Genomic DNA, 16,241 nt, shown 5'->3' with positions numbered 1-16,241 from the left:
AGGGGGCTTGGTTGGACATAATTTAGCACAATCTGACTAGCCCTCGCGACGCGATAAGGGAAGGTTGCAATGCGCCTCAAAATGGGATCTTTGTTTCAAATCTTGATTTGGTGCTGCAGCAACCGCAACATAACACTTTTTAGGCCCACGCACACTTGAATGAAGTACAACATTCAACATAGTTTTTTTTTTTCCTTAACGTGTTTATTTTTAGATGAGTTTTTTTTTTTTTTTTTTTGTAACAGGCAATTCTTAATCGGTTCATTTGATTATAACAGCAATAAAAATCTTTAGGGAATTAGAGGGGGGAGAAAAAACTAAAAGCTTTATTACAAACCCAGTTTTGAAATAGGGGGGATTAGAGCACTGAAAGGGTCCCACAATAGTTAGAAGAAAAGGTTTCATGCTAATGAGGTTAATGCCCTTTGTATCTCCGGACTCCACAACTTCATTACTCCTATCTCGGGCAACACCGAGCGGCTCAGAGCCTCACAATCCACTCGAGCTTTTCCCCCTCCCTGCCTATAAAGACGGATTTGATAGTGGTCCTGTTCAAACTAGATAATTATATCTTTTCAAGTTGGAATTAAGATAAAGAAAGTGCAGTGGAGGCGGTGAGCCTTGATCCGCCACAAACAAAATTTGGCGCACCCTCTGTGCGCCTGTGTGGACACACTGGAGACAGGACAGAGTCTCATTAGAGCCTGCCACCATTTGATAAATTTAATGCATAGATTTTAACCTGCAAATCCCTCTTTTCCCTCTTATTAGTATTATTTAATTTGCATTATACGTTAGAGAAAAAAATGCATGGGGTTATACTTTATCATATTAATTATATTATATTTAGCAAACAAAAAAATCACACATATTTATAATAATAAAAATAACGAAACATCCATAATGTTTAATACTTATTTATTATAATAATGAAAACGTAACCATAAAAATTGTAGGAAATAAAATTCAGCTTTGTGTGTGATTTGAAAAATTGCTACAACCCGCAATACAGGTTTAAAATGTGCGTAAACGAATGTTGGAGTAGGCAAAATTCCAAATATTGTGTACTCATTACGCATAATGACATCTCGAGTTCTCGCTTTGATTATGCTATTCCTTGTGTACTCCGCACAATTTTCAGCATTAAACATTTAGTGAGCGATGTGAAATAATTATCCTTCAGTGAAAAGAGTAGTTGCTCCTATCAAGTGACCCCCACTGACCCAAAACCTCTAATCTGCAATTAGTAGCTCTAATGACGTCCGCTGACAGCACTAATGTGAATGGAGGCTGCATGCGCGAGGGAGGGGAAAACACCGGACATGTTCAATGTCGACTTTTATATTCATCAGCAGCAAATTATGTCGAGATATCACATATTTATTTTGTTTTTTGGGAAGCGTGGAAATTGTTCATGATGGAGCGTCTGTAGCGGGCCGCAGCGCGTCCGCGGACCCGCGCGTCACGATCGACTTACTTGAGCTGCCCCGTTTCCCAAATTACCACTGAAATGGATCCATGAAACGAGAGAATGGACCCCACACAATTCTTCTCGACCTTGACATAAGGCGAAGCGATAAATATACAAGACAAATGAGCAATTACAATCAGCCTTCAAACGGCGTGCATCATAATGAATTAAACATAGCAGCCTCGGTTTCAGATTCTTTTTCTTTTCTTCTTCTTTATTTTATTAATAAAGGAGGTAGACATGATGTGAAGCGATGAGTTTACAAACGCGGCACTTTCCACTCTCAACCAGTGCAGTCAGCACTTAGACGCATTCACTCCGCTTGGATTAACAAATCATTTACATTTCGAGACAGGTGCAAAATATACAACAGAATGATCACAATAATAATAACGATGTGACTTGTACTTTCGTTTTCCTCTTTGTTGTGCCTTTCGTGTTCACCTTTGATCACATTGCGTAAACTCAGCATCTTGTGCATACGCACGATTAGTCACGTGATAAAAGTCGTGATTTAAACGCAGGGATGCATAGTGCTCCAGAAGAAATTAAAAATACATTCTTTTTGGCTTCATCTCCATGCGTGGTGTTTCCTCTGCAAGCATTGTGACATAATAGCTCCCCCCCCCCCCCCCCATAAGGGAACAGGCACAACTTTTACGGCCCTGTTACAGCCTGCTGAAGTCCCACAGATTCCATGAGGTTTATTTTCTTTAATGAGGTGTGTGTGTGTGTAATGTGATGCTGTTTCATTTGCATATAAGTGGCATGTTTTCCATCCGTCCGCCAGCTCTGAAGGGAGCAATTGTAGACCCCCCCGTCCTCCAAAATTACAAACATTTTATATGTGCAAGCGGCTACATTCCCCTCAGTCCCTTAATGTTTAACACATGGTGGACTGTACACCTGATAAAATACCTCAGGGGCCCTGCAGTTTGGAAAATCCTCAATTCGCTCCCTAAATAAAACAAACAATGGCTTCGCTAAATATATCACATGTGTCTGCTGAACTATTCTGCATCTTTTGACCTGTGAGTCCCCTCTCTCATCATCACTACTGATATGAGAGTCATCTGTGAAGCGCCAATAGCTATTTAGAAGCTACTAATGACGAAAGTATTTTATTTACGATCATGACGTTACACTGCAGCACTTAATTGTGACTGCAGGAGTTGAAATAAAACTGGCAGGGTGAGACAGGTGTACACCTGTTTTGCACCCAGCACAGTTTCTCTGTGTCTCCCCCTCTTGGTAACAAAGTGGTGGAAAAGTCAGCCCCCCCCAATATATCAAGTTTCTGGTGGCGAAGTCCGGGTGCAAATGAGAGTCTGGAAAGTGAAGCAAGAGAAATATAGCAGTGGTAGGAGGGATGCTTGTTTGTATTGGGATGGGTGGATAGCTCACACTTTTATTTCAGCACGATGAAGCCTGCAAATATATTTAAAATACAAATTAGAGCTATATAATTAGGTCAAATGAAAACACACGGGATGAATATATTGTCATAATGTTTGTAATAACAGATGTACCTGAAAATTGGAACTGACCAAAACTATTGTGATAGCGTGAGGGGTTGTCCGTCTTTCGATGCACGGGAAAAACTGAGCAACTCTGAACACATTGAGAAAATGGATGGAATAAAATCACGATATTACAAAATGACTTCACGTCAGTTTGTCGCCGTGTCTGCAGCCCAATCAAGACATACGCAGAACTCTGAAATGTGAATCCGACCTCCACGCCAAGTCTCATTAGAACCTTTTCAAGTGCTGTTTGTGGTATCCGTGCAAAATGGGGCCAACTGCTTGATCAGTCCTGTCATAATAGTAGCCCTCCAAACACAACAAACCCTTAAAGTTAGTTTTAACATGACTAATATTCCCAAACAATATTTTCCATGAGTCTTTCTGTGTGGTACTCACCATGTCCTCATGTACTGTATTTTGTGGCCAGGGAGCAAGCGGGGGATGTGTGCACTCTGTACTCGCTTCTTTAAGTGGAAAAACGCTCTACGGTATGAATGGCAACATAGTCAAAGAGTTTTAATGTCCTGATGATGCTTTTAGCTTCAGCGTAAACATCAAAATAGCTCTAAAAAGCTAAAGACAAATTGCTTTGACTGTTTGACATGGAAATATAGATTCAGGATATGGTCTTGACCCTAGTTTTAAACCTTAGTTTGAAACCCTAACCCTAGTTTTAAACGCTACTTTATAACCCAAGTATGAAACCCTAGTTTGAAACCCGAACGCTAGTTTAAAACCCTAACCCTAGCGTTGAACCCTAATTTGGAACCCTAACCCTAGTTTTAAACCCAACCATGAAACCCTAACCCTAGTTTTAAACGCTACTTTATAACCCTAGTATGAAACCCTAGTTTGAAACCCGAACGCTAGTTTAAAACCCTAACCCTAGCGTTGAACCCTAATTTGGAACCCTAACCCTAGTTTTAAACCCTACCATGAAACCCTAACCCTAGTTTGGAACCCTAACCCTAGTTTTAAACCCTACCTTGAAACGCTAACCCTAGTTTGGAACCCTAACCCTAGTTTTAAACCCTACCTTGAAACCCTAACCCTAGTTTGAAACCCCAACAAGCATTATGGTTGTATGCTCACAATGTGTAACATTGAGTTAACTTGTCATGTTTGATAGGAGTCAACTTGGATGATCAGTTTCTAAAGAGGAACACGTTTTGACTTGTAAATGATCAGTTGTCATAATCCTCACCGAGACATCTCTGATTGGCTAATGAACACTTCAGCCGCCCAAACTACCTCCGATAATACCTGCTAATCATTCGCTTCCATTCACTCATAATGTTTCTCCTCACCGCTGTCGAGTTTAGCCATTGAAGAAGAGGAACGCTAACATTGTGTAATGATCTCAAGCAGCCATGACTGATGAATGACAAGCAGAATGGCGGCTTGAAAAACATACAGTTAAGGTTTATTACATCATATGGCGGCCAGTGACGTTCATTTGAGTAGTTAGTCGCTAACACGCTCTGGCAAATCTTCTCGCTGTCCTTTGACTGGTGCTCCGGAGGCTAGTTAAAAGGTGTGTGATTCCCACCATGATTCTAATTAGATCTCTGACTAGGGTCTAAAAAAAAAAGGGATAAAGGTGCTAAAGAAGCTAAATCACACCCTGGCTGCACCTTGGCCAGAGTTGTCCCCTGCTTCATCCTTTGCAGCAGAAAAACAAAGTCTTGCGGGCTAATGAAGTTTGTAATTAAGGAGATTCTGCCGGGGTGAATGAGTAATTAGGACGAGGTTTCTCTGGGGTGTTAGCGGTGGCCGGGCTCAGTCGAGGGTAGAAGTACGTCCACATCATCATCTTTTAATTCACATTCACAACATCTTTAATGGGCTTTCTTTTATCGTGTGTAAATGTGCTGATGTGAAAAGTTAGAATATAATTTAAGATCAGTCACCACATTAAAAAGATGTGCCTCTCGACCAAGCATGCAGGCAACGGCACGCCGCGATGGTTACCGCCACCGTTACGGATCTTGGATGTGTTGTGAAATCAGATATAGTTGGAGGGAAAATGGCTGAGGGACATGACTTCGCTGTGTTCACAGCGAAGACATGTCCGTCCTAATTATCACATTTACTTCAGATTGGTTGACTATGCAGCTGATAAAGAAAGTTCACCTGGCCTCAATTAACTATATTTATCTGAGATTATCCCTCCATGAGATTTCTGCTCTGGCAAAAAGATTAGCGTCAGTAAGAGTTGCATATGCAGGATGAATACATTTTTCACACAAAGTGACATCTTCAAAGGAGAAGAAATTAAATCAATGAAATGGGAATGAAGAAGAGCTGGATTCCGGTGATTTGATGGCGGCTTGCTTTAGAATATGACATTCTGTATATTTATTGTCATGAAACTTATTTGGCAATCAATTGGCTGCGTTTTCTAATATTTTTTTTTTTAACTCGTTCAGTGCCATTGACGGTTATAGACGTCAACGATATTAATTGGGTTTGCAGTGAATGAGTTAAGGGTGACCAAAAAAACTACATGGTGTTAGATTTTAAGCACTTTTATCAGATGCAAATGTATATCAAATATGAATAGTAAAAACTAATAAAAAAATAAAAATAAAAAATAAATAAAAATAATAAATAATATAAATATAAAAAATAAAAATAATACAAATAAAAATCATAAAGCAAAAAATAAATAATAAATAATACAAATATAATAAATACAAATAATAAAAATCATAAAACAAAAATTGTAAGCTACCTGCTTTCAAACAGAGAAGTCAAGTGTTTTATTGTCTGTCTCTAGTGAGTGACATTTCTCACTGATACAGTGGAGAGTTAAGAGTCAGAGGTGGACACTCTTGATCTCAAGTTAACCTCTCCACTCTCTAAAACCATTGACACTGTTTAGACTGGCAAATGTCCCGCTGCGAGGCACAACACCTGGGCTGTGAACTCATGACCTCACAAATCTGAGTCTTCTCCCCCCCCCCCGCCTGCCTCCTGGTCAGCTGGAGGATCAGCATGGACAGACAAGTCCAACACTCTTCATTTCCTGTTTTGCCTGCAACCAACCCTTCCCACATAGACAAAAAAGATGCTTCCTGTTTTTCAGGTAAGACAAAGGTATGACCTTGATTTATTTTCACTGTAGGAGCAGCGCTCGAAGGGAAATCATTTTAGATATATTCCAAACGTGAACAAGCACAATTGTTATCTCAAACATAATATCAGGATGATCTTTATTCAGGATTGCACTCAGACACCAAAAAAAAAAAGGTCCATGATAGATGTCGACTCATTAGAGGTTCAGTAGAACAGGTGTTTGTCAGCTCCAGGCAGACCTACATGGAAGAGGCCTTTTCATTTCCATTACTTCCTCACACATTAGTCTTAGCCGGTGGCACCAAGTGGAAGCTTTGCCCGGGCCATCCTTCATCGTCCAGTGTGAACGTTATCGTATTTGTAAAGGGAGAATGCATCCTTGAGTTATACTATTGTCCAGGCGGCCATATTTAGTGCTTGCTGAACACAATATGTGCCTCGAGGGGGAATGGTGCAGGATCACAGGACGTTTGGAATTTAGATGATATCAGAAAGCAAGTTCTTATCAGCACCTTATCCATCGCAGCTAAACATGGTTTAGTTGAGTGCTCAGTGACTGCTAGAAGCTCAAAGATCTCAAGAAAATGTCAACAGAGGTGGAGTTGGCACGATGAGGCAAATGAAAAGTCAAGTTGGATTCATCTGATAGCACACGGCGGAAGGTAAAAGAGAACTCAGAAGAATTTTTTAGCTAAAATTGCTATTATGATCATAGAATTGACTTTACTGACTCCATTGAGATTCCAGAATCAGAATGGTCATCGTACACCTTTAAGCAAAACCACTCCAATCAGCAGCCATTTTTTCTCTTTATAAGGTGACTCAAGCATGATTCGGTGTAAAACGTTAACCTCATTAAGCTCGCTCACAACTGAGATCCATAATTATCCCTGAGAGGATAGCCAGTGTTAATACAAATTAGACTGCTAATTAAGCTGCTGAGACTGGCCATTGCATCTCCCACAGCAATGAATCTATGCAAGCAGTATGGTGAATTAGAGCGCTTGTTTACGTCAATGCATCTGGTCATATGTGCAATAAGGCAGTTAAGTGGTCTTTAAAGATGCCTTAAATGCCTCCTCAAGCTGAAGGAAACTTCTTTTCATTTTTTCCTCTGATCGCACTGAGCCGAAGAGGAATAATAAATCTGTCTGTTTTCAACATTCCTCCTCAGATCATATGATACCTGAACAGCGAGTCAAGCAATCCAACTTTAAGACCATTTTATTTATTTATTTTTATTCTGCCCTGGATGTTACGTTGGACCGCGCTGTATGTAAATGTAATTTAATTTGAATTAATTCAATTTTTATAATTCAATTGAATAATTAATTAACTCAATTTTAATGAATTTAATTTATTTACCATTTTATTTCTTTTTATTCTGTGCTGGATGTTGCATTGGAGCGTGCTGTAAGTAAATTGCAGCTTTAAAGGTACAAGTGTAAAAAGCTGCAGGCTTGAGAAAAAAAGTTTTCGGGCCGTGCACAGAGATCTTTCTTTTCTCTCGGCCTTCGCGTCGTACGGAGGAGACGAGCATGCCGCTGGTTGCGTGCCAGCTCGGCCTCCTGCGGTTTCACGCATAACAACCTTGCATGTGCACGACGGCTCTCAGTAAAGCATTGATTTAAGAGAGTACTTCTTCTTTCCACAGCTTTAGCAAAACAAGCCCCTATGTTTGGATAGACCTGGTAAGCAGCTCACTGACCTGAGCAATGGGTCAGATTAAGTTTGAACCCCCCCTCCTCCTCCTCCTCCTTCTCTCCTCTCAATCCCCTGTGCAGAATGAGGAAAGGGAAAGTGCTCTTCAGGGCAGGCAGGCCTGACAGCCAGGTCAGAGGAGTCGCTCAGGAAAACAGGAAACTGACAAGAGAGACAAATGATAGGTCTCACCCAAGCATGGGCGTTTAAGCGTTCTGCCACTAGGCTAGATCAAACATAATTGTGGCAAGACCTAGTCTTTAAAACGGACCCGCATCAAGATGTCCTCTGTTTTCACTATTTGAGCCATTTTAAGTACAGTGATGTCAAAGGAGAAAAACAAATGAAATCCATCTGCCATTCTTTTTTTTTTTGTAAATGAACATTTCAAAATGTAAATCAAATTTGCAGGGAAGTTTGGTCTGGATTTTTGTGCATGTCTACACTGACCCGGAACATGAAATGCATGAAGAGAAGAAGATGGATTTGACCATGGCTAGATAGCGCTGGCTATATGTGGAGGAGTCCAAATTTGGTCATGAGAAAAGTCGGAGCATTAAACAAGCTGAAAGGGAGCAGACTGAGTCTTGAAGAGATGAACATGAGGGACACGCAGAAAAGAAGGAAGTTCTATCTTGTCTGTGATGTGAATAGTACATTCAGTCCATCTCCCTCAGCCTGCTGGATGGATGGATGGATGGATGGATGGATGGATGGATGGATGGATGGATGGATGGATGGATGGATGGATGGATGGATGGATGGATGGATGGATGGATGGATGGATGGATGGATGGATGGATGGATGGATGGATGGATGGATGGCTTTAGGTAGGTAGGTAGGTAGGGAGGTAGGTAGGTAGGTAGGTAGGTAGGTAGGTAGGTAGGTAGGTAGGTAGGTAGGTAGGTAGGTAGATAGATAGATAGATAGATAGATAGATAGATAGATAGATAGATAGATAGATAGATAGATAGATAGATAGATAGATAGATAGATAGATAGATAGATAGATAGATAGATAGATAGATAGATAGATAGATAGATAGATAGATAGATAGATAGATAGATAGTCAAGAGGTCCGCCAATAATTATTGCGCAATGAAGCGTCAAGTTTGTCTTAAAAACAACAAAGTATTCGATAAACAGCAATTAAGGGAAATATTAACTGGAGTGACTTTTTTATGGAAAACCACAAAGTAAACATTGTGACAAAGCACATGGCTGAATGAACTATTGAACCTGCTCTTTGCAGTAAGTTAGTTATGTATTATATATTTTCTCTAGACAAGCTGGAGGGAGAATGTCTGTGTGTGTGATGGCTCAAGTGCTGCTTTTGGCAAAAAGTAAAGATAAGCAGAGGGTGGATGAGGCAGGTAACGTACTGCAGCACAATCAGCAAACAATCTGGGGCGCCGTTTAGTGGTGCCGTAAGATCTGCTAAACTGGCCCTAATTTCCCTTGTTGTAGGCCATGCGCCAGTGGAAGTGGAAAGGGGCAGGACGAGGGGAGTGCTCTGCCAGAGCCCAGTTAATCTCAACCTGGGGCGGCACGTTGGCTTTTGATGGAGGCCAGAGATAGGACATGGAGGCTTGGGAGGATGAAAGATCACCCACACCTGCGAGGGAGGGGCTGCCAAAAGTTACAGCTCACTCACTATTCTACCGCCGCTCCATTTATCAAGAATGATGAGGGCAATGGCGTGAAAGATATTAATAACTAGTACAAATTAAAAAATCACTGGCAACAGGTGAACTCAACTTTTATCACCATGCATTTTGCAATGTAAAACAAAAAAATGTCCTCACCACTCTATTGCGTCTATCTATCTGCCTTTTTTTTTTTTTTTTTTTTTGTATGGTGAGGTGTCTGTGTCCAAAATCCCCCATAATCCTTTTGGAGAGGAATATGAAGCAGCACCCCTTGAGGTTTGCCCTCTTTGGCTCCCCGTCTTGCTTGCACACATCAGACTCGTCGGCGCTATCGACAACATTAAAGTAGAACAGAATAAATACGTCTACAGTTAAATGGATATTCCACAACATGAAGTACACCTGCAAAATAAAAAGAGCGAATGTGCGTGATTAAAAAATTTCACCTTACTCATATTTATGGTTTTGCTTGAACAGTAAATGATAATTGGGGTTGAGTCCAGTTTTTCTATTTAAAAAAATAATTTACCTGTGTTCACCCCCACAACGGCGCAAACACCCGCGAGACTTTTGTGTTTAGGACCATTGAGGCATTTTTCTTTCCAGAAAGTTTTGTTGCAAAATAAAACTGAGAATCATGATCTTTGTTTTTAAAATTAGCGGCCAGAAAGTCCAACTCACTGTCAGGATCTGTCACAGGTCGTTTACTTGTTTTAATGATGTCATAGTTTGGGTTCGCGTGCCTGTGTGCTCGCCCCTCCCCTCCTGTGCCCTGATCAGTGTGATCAACCTCACCTCCCTCTCGTTAGCTGTCTTGTATTTAAGTCCTGTTTGCCCCTCACTCCCCTTTCGGATTGTTTGCGTCTCATGTCTTCTTGTTTTTCTCGTCCCTAGGTGAGCCTCTATATTCTGTCTTTGGAGTTCCTTCAGTAAACCCTGGTCCAAGCTGCATTTGGTCGCCCAGCTCCATTCACTTCATGACACTCATGAACTCTGAGAAAAGCAGCAGGTATAAAATCAGCATGGAACTTTTTCCAACCCAAACCACAGACAGGTGTAAATGTTGTTAGCTCCACATAAATAAAAGCTTTGAGGGAGTCTTGTTTTCATCTGTCCTTTTGCTCTTTGCCATTGGTAATGCTCCGCTCGGCTAGCGAGCCAGACTTCGCCGGGAGCGGTGCACATCTGGATCTGAATTTGAAAGCGTCTATGTGAGTGTTGTTTGTGTGTACGCCGAAGTATTGTGCATGTCTCTGTTGTGTTGTCATGACATGTATGGACACATTCTGGCGGATACTGATCCTACAATCAAAAAAACCTTCCCCCAAAAAATGTGGGAAAAATGTGTTCATTTTAAAAACGATGGACTAACAGATTGAGATGTTTTACAAATGATACTAATATGTCGACTCTTTTACCTTCCAGGACCTGTGACATCAGCGGAATGTTCTTATAGTGTCTTTTGGATTTTCATGCTTTCATATCTCACCGGCAAATCTATGCTTATAACTCTGAGGGCATCTGGAGATGTGTGTGTGTGTGACTCTCAAAAGTTGCCATACACACACAGACCACAACATTTACAAAGTCTAATGAGGCTCGATACAAGCTGTATCCAAAATTGTACAATGAAAATAATGCTCATTTTTGAGTGACGCTGTCAGAAAATTAGTGTAATTGTATGAGTGCTGAGAACGTTTACATTCATGTTATTCTACAAGCCAAAAGTACGGAATGTTAACATTTTAACCACATGTAATAGCAGAGCTATTTTACAACAAATTGGAACAAAATGTGCAGCTCGTCGTAGATACGTGAGCTGGGAATTTTTTCAGTCTAAGCAATTATTGAATCTTAAACATTGTGTATCCTACAAAAAAATCAACCGTAATGATCATTTGAAAGGTGGAAGGGTAACAAAAAAAAATATTGAAGCCACATTTATTTCAGAATATTCGTACCAGTATCGACTGCTCTATTGTGGTTGTTTTACAATCAGGAACAAAAAAATAGAAGAGAAAATTGTCATTAATTTCCTGCAGTATGTCATGAAAATTGATACACTGGAATGTAAAGGTGTTTTTCAAAAACTACTTTTGGGGAAAATTTTATAAACCAAAAGTACTAGCGGTATCGGTTCTTGGTATCGGTAGCTACTCAAGAACTGAGTACTCGGACTGAAATAAGTGGTATCTAACATCCCTAGTGATGAGCAAAGTTTAATAAGCTTGCTTCTTTCACCTTCAGATTTTGGTTCCTACTTGGTTGTCATTCCATTTGATCGTGTTGATGCATTTACGATGGTGACGATTGAACAGGTTTAAAATTTCCGATTGTTGCAACTTACTGTCGTGGATCGGGAAGGGGAAAATGACTGATACTCGCTAGACGAATGAATCAGCACAAGGTTAGGAATATGAGCAGTTGTAATAATTGGCTCAACTTTCCAGCCTTTGGACCTTATGGTGAAAGGTGGTGTTTCCAAAAAAAAAATGAACTACCAGAATGAATGACAAATAATGAGGCGGCTCGGTCTTTCTTCTCGGCCGCATCGCTCGATTGTGGAGCGCCGTTGTTGGGTGTGAGAACCAGTCACTGGGATATATTACCACATGGAGGGCAAAGCAATTGTGTGTACAGCCATTGCCTCTGCAGGGATTAGTGGGGCCATTAAGTGGCAACAAGTAGCGGCGGGGGGCCTCATGCCCTCCTCGCTCATTAACTCACCAGCAGCTGCCCTCACTAGCAGTTCTCCACTGCTGCCATGCTGTTCCGCCAGCACCCACACAGCAGACACGCTGCCAGCCCATAACCTTTGACCTTCTGTTTGTTTAATTGCTAAGAAGATTGCTTAATTGCAGGATGTTTGGAAGATCACACATTTTTTTTTCCAAAACTAAAAATGTCACCTGCTTTTATTCAAATGAAAGATATTCACGGTCTTTTTTTTTTTTAAATAATAGTCGGAGAATTGTGGCGAACACATTAAAATATGCATCCTTTCTCGTTCTTGCAGGCCTTTCATCTACGTGTCCCGTATGTGTGTGTAAGGGTATGCAAAGATAGTCAAGACGTTTCCGTCAGGAAGCTCTAAACAGCTTTTGATCAGCGAAGAAAGGGGTGGGGAGGTGTTCAAGCGCTACCCAGAATGCGGCGCCCAGGGCTGTGTCCGCAGGGCTCCGATGAGCTACCGCATGCACAGCAAGCGGGGAAATAGGCGGTGGAACTGCCTAGTAATGACAAGCTGGGAATGCCTCTGTAAAAACACCCACCTTTGTGAAGTTTGTGACGCCCTCAAGGGATCATTCAATTGTAGAGGAATCCATATCACAAATGGACTTTTGCTTTGCTCAGAAAATAACAGGTGCATGGAGTTGTCAGTGTAGTAGCAAGTTTTGTTTATTGACAGAGTTTTTATATTTTGGGATTTATAGATTTTGAGCATAAGTGACTGGCATCATCTGGAACGACTTTTGGTCCCCTATATGGCAAGTGGAGTTGTTCTCTTTAAATGTTTCCATAGGCAATAAAATGGAGATCGTATTACCTAAGTGGCAATCAAGACAAAACTGCTGGAAAAACAATGTGCTGATTTGTGATAGCTGCATCATTCAATAAGAATCAAATTTCAAGCTCATTACGACAATGGCTTCCTTATTTATTTTTTCAATTTGAGTATCGTTTCCCTATCGAATAGCAAAATCGTATTTGTAGCCCACAAATCAGGTGAATCATAAACATGATTACATCTGCGTAGGTGAGGCTTGACTTTCGTCACGCTTCGTGGAATTACACAGTTGCGGACGGCATTCGAGACAGCGTAATATGCTGATTAGTTTGGGGCTCTTTCATTTCAGTGCAACAGAGATTGGAGCGATGATTGCGGCCGCTCGGTCCCTCCAATTGTCCGGTCGGCGTGATGCTCCTACCTGCAGAGCTTCTCTCAGTTAAAAGGGGCTAACAGCTTTAATGTAGATCTTTATCCAAGGTTACATATCTGATGGAGGTGCTCTAAAGATCAAAGAGTCAGGCAAACATTTGGAATTCCTCGCAGAGTCCCATTGATGTCCGTTGAAAAGTGTTGTCCTCTTCGAGCTGTAAAGATGTTAACTGTATTACAGCTAATTATCAGTTTCATATTATTTCTTTGTTTGGTTTTAGGTCAAATTTAGAATGACCGACTCAATAGTGTAATGGTTAGGGATGGAAAAAAAATGTCAATATTGTAAATTTATGTGATTTTTTTTAAAAAAATAATTACACATTAAATTGCAATACTGACAAGAAATAAAAAAATTAATTTCCATGACAGTAAAAAAGATATATTTTGTTTTGAATACATATAAATATTTTGGTCTTTTAGGTTAGCCGTGCAAGCAAAAGGCAAATTAACCAGGAATTAATAAAAAATTTTGTAATTCAATTACATTTGCTAACTTACTAATCACTTTGACATTTTAAATTTATATTCTACCAAACAAATGTGTTGAAAAAATCATAAAAAATAAATAAATAAAGATTACTGAATGACCCAAATTTATTTATTTATTTATTTATTTATTTTTTTGGGTAGCATTGCAGCCTTTGCGATTTGAAAATTGCAGCTTCAGAAACATACGAATAGTTTATTTTCCTCACTTCCCATGAAGTTGTATACATTTTAGCATTTCCTGCTAACATATTTAAAGATGATTTGATTCCATCTTAACCCTGATTTTACAAAGACGAAAGGTATATTAACTGCAGATTGCCGCCTTAAATGTAGTGAATTTTAATAATGCCTGTAACGCGGCCCAATCACTTCTGCGGAAAAAATTAGAGAGGATTATTCCTGAAAGAGGAAAAAAAAACATGGCGCTTATTAAATCACCCCCCTCTTCACGCTTTTCATGGGTGGTCAGCAGTAATCAGTTTAGTGTCTGCCTCTTTCAGGTTGTTAAGACATCCACTCTTCATTTGCACAAATAGTATGATGCTTTCAAGCACCCATATAAATTAATCCCCCTTAAAGTTTTGCAGGAAAAAAAAAAAACACCCACTTTTAATCTGAAACCTGCGTTTCCTTCCCCCCCTCAATTCCTGCAACGTATACTTACAGAAAAGATATCTGCACCCTTTTTTTTTGCACGCACGCATAAAGAGACACACTATGCCACGCACACTGTATAATTTATAAAGCCTAAGCTCTTTCAATACTCCAAAACGCCAGATAAACTTTTCTCATTTGCTCCTAATTTGGTCACGCAAGATAATGCCAACATCTGAAGGCTTTTTAAACTGCTATTTAAAATGCATTCCTGAAAGGAGCTGGTGCTGGCATCTCTGCACCTTGTCAGCCCCAATAATTATTTCCAATCCGGAGCTGGCCCTTAATGTGCTGATTAATCCAGCCCCTCTTTTTTTTTTTTTTTTTTTTTGCTGCGAGATGCATTGAGCTCCATTAATTTTTCAAAAAGGCCTCACTCTTTTTTTTTTTTTTTTTTGCCGGGAGCCCCGCAGATGTCAGGGCCGTGGCAGAGAAAGCCATTAGAAGTTAACACCTCCCACTCCCAAGAGACTGGCATCTCTCATTCTAATGCCAAGCAGCCGCATTAGGCACATCAGCTGCCTGCCAGGCTTTGGCATCCGCTGAACTTGGACATCACCATCTCAGGAGAGGGAGAAAAGGAGAGAAGCGCTTTAATAAAGAAAGCGGTATAATGAGGGCTGTGGAGTTCACTCCCTTCACAAGCGCTAACACTTTGCTCTCCTTTCTTTCGGAGGTTTCTGGAGATTGAGGAGAGGATCCCATGACATGTTATGTTGTTGTCGTCGCAGATCAGCTCCTGTAAAAAATGCTCTGCCCAATCATTTGCTCACCAATGTTTTTGAAATTCAAAGCAACTGGAGATCTAGGCTCCAAACCTCCTTGAGCTTTGTGTCCCCCCCCTCAACTAGACTGGTTACAAGCTGTCTCAATTGAGGAGCCTCACCCCCTCCCCCCACCTCCCCCCAATTCCTGTTCAACCAGCTTTTATCTTCCGATAGCTAGGTGAATGGTGGAAATTAGGATTCCTGGGGAGACTTGGGATGGAGAGAATAGAAACAAAGACTTGCCCATGTCGGGAACCGATGTCTCTTTTTCCACAGCTTTTCCCTTTCATCCCAAGGGCTCCAGTCAGACAGTGGGAAGGCGAACGGGAGCACATATAATACCTTTTAAGAGCCTGCCAGTTCACTCCCATGTGATAAGCTCTGCTCGAATCACAATGGAGTTTCAGGGACCCCACTGCAGTCACCCCACTGTCGGCCTGAGAACACACTCCAACAAACATGTCGAGATGAGGCAGAGCGCTGGATATACCCGACTGCTTTTAAAAAAATACTCTATGAACGCAACACATCAATTACAACTTGGGATTGATCCATTTCCACCAAACTGTATTTTTTTTAGGGGTAGCAAAACATCTAAAATTATTTTTTAGAACTGGGGTAACAATGCTACTCGATGTAAGGTGGATATAACAAAAAATGGTGATGCTCAAAATGACGAATAAAAATAATCACGGGAAATAAAATGTAGTTGGAGTGAGCATTGATTGTCTTCACACCAGTCACCATGGGCGGGCCATTTTTTATTTTTTTATTTTATCCTAGCAGCTGAATTTGTTTAGAAATGCTAGCGTTAAGTTGTTTATCAGTCAGACATTAAAAGCTTGATAAATGGGACTCTAATTTGCAACAGCTACACGCAGCAAAGTAGATTTGAAGCATGTGTGTGTGCGCGTGTTTATTTTTATGTGTAATGGCATTGCCTCCGCACTCACTACTCAGC

At 40.6% G+C, this 16,241-nt stretch overlaps 1 long non-coding RNA gene across 1 annotated transcript; it reads left to right on the top strand.

Annotated features, from left to right (window-relative positions):
* The first annotated feature begins 10,041 nt into the window (after window positions 1–10,041).
* LOC125978406 (uncharacterized) lies at window positions 10,042–13,834 on the top strand. Its single transcript, XR_007484997.2, has 3 exons — window positions 10,042–10,436; window positions 10,582–10,638; window positions 10,853–13,834. It is a non-coding gene; the product is annotated as an uncharacterized lncRNA (long non-coding RNA).
* Window positions 13,835–16,241: the final 2,407 nt, after the last annotated feature.

This window comes from Syngnathus scovelli, chromosome 12 (genome assembly GCF_024217435.2).
Source record: "Syngnathus scovelli strain Florida chromosome 12, RoL_Ssco_1.2, whole genome shotgun sequence".
Classification (NCBI taxonomy): Eukaryota; Metazoa; Chordata; class Actinopteri; order Syngnathiformes; family Syngnathidae; genus Syngnathus; species Syngnathus scovelli.
The sequence above is the reverse complement of the archived record's forward strand: the minus strand, read 5'-3'. Positions and strand labels throughout refer to the sequence as shown.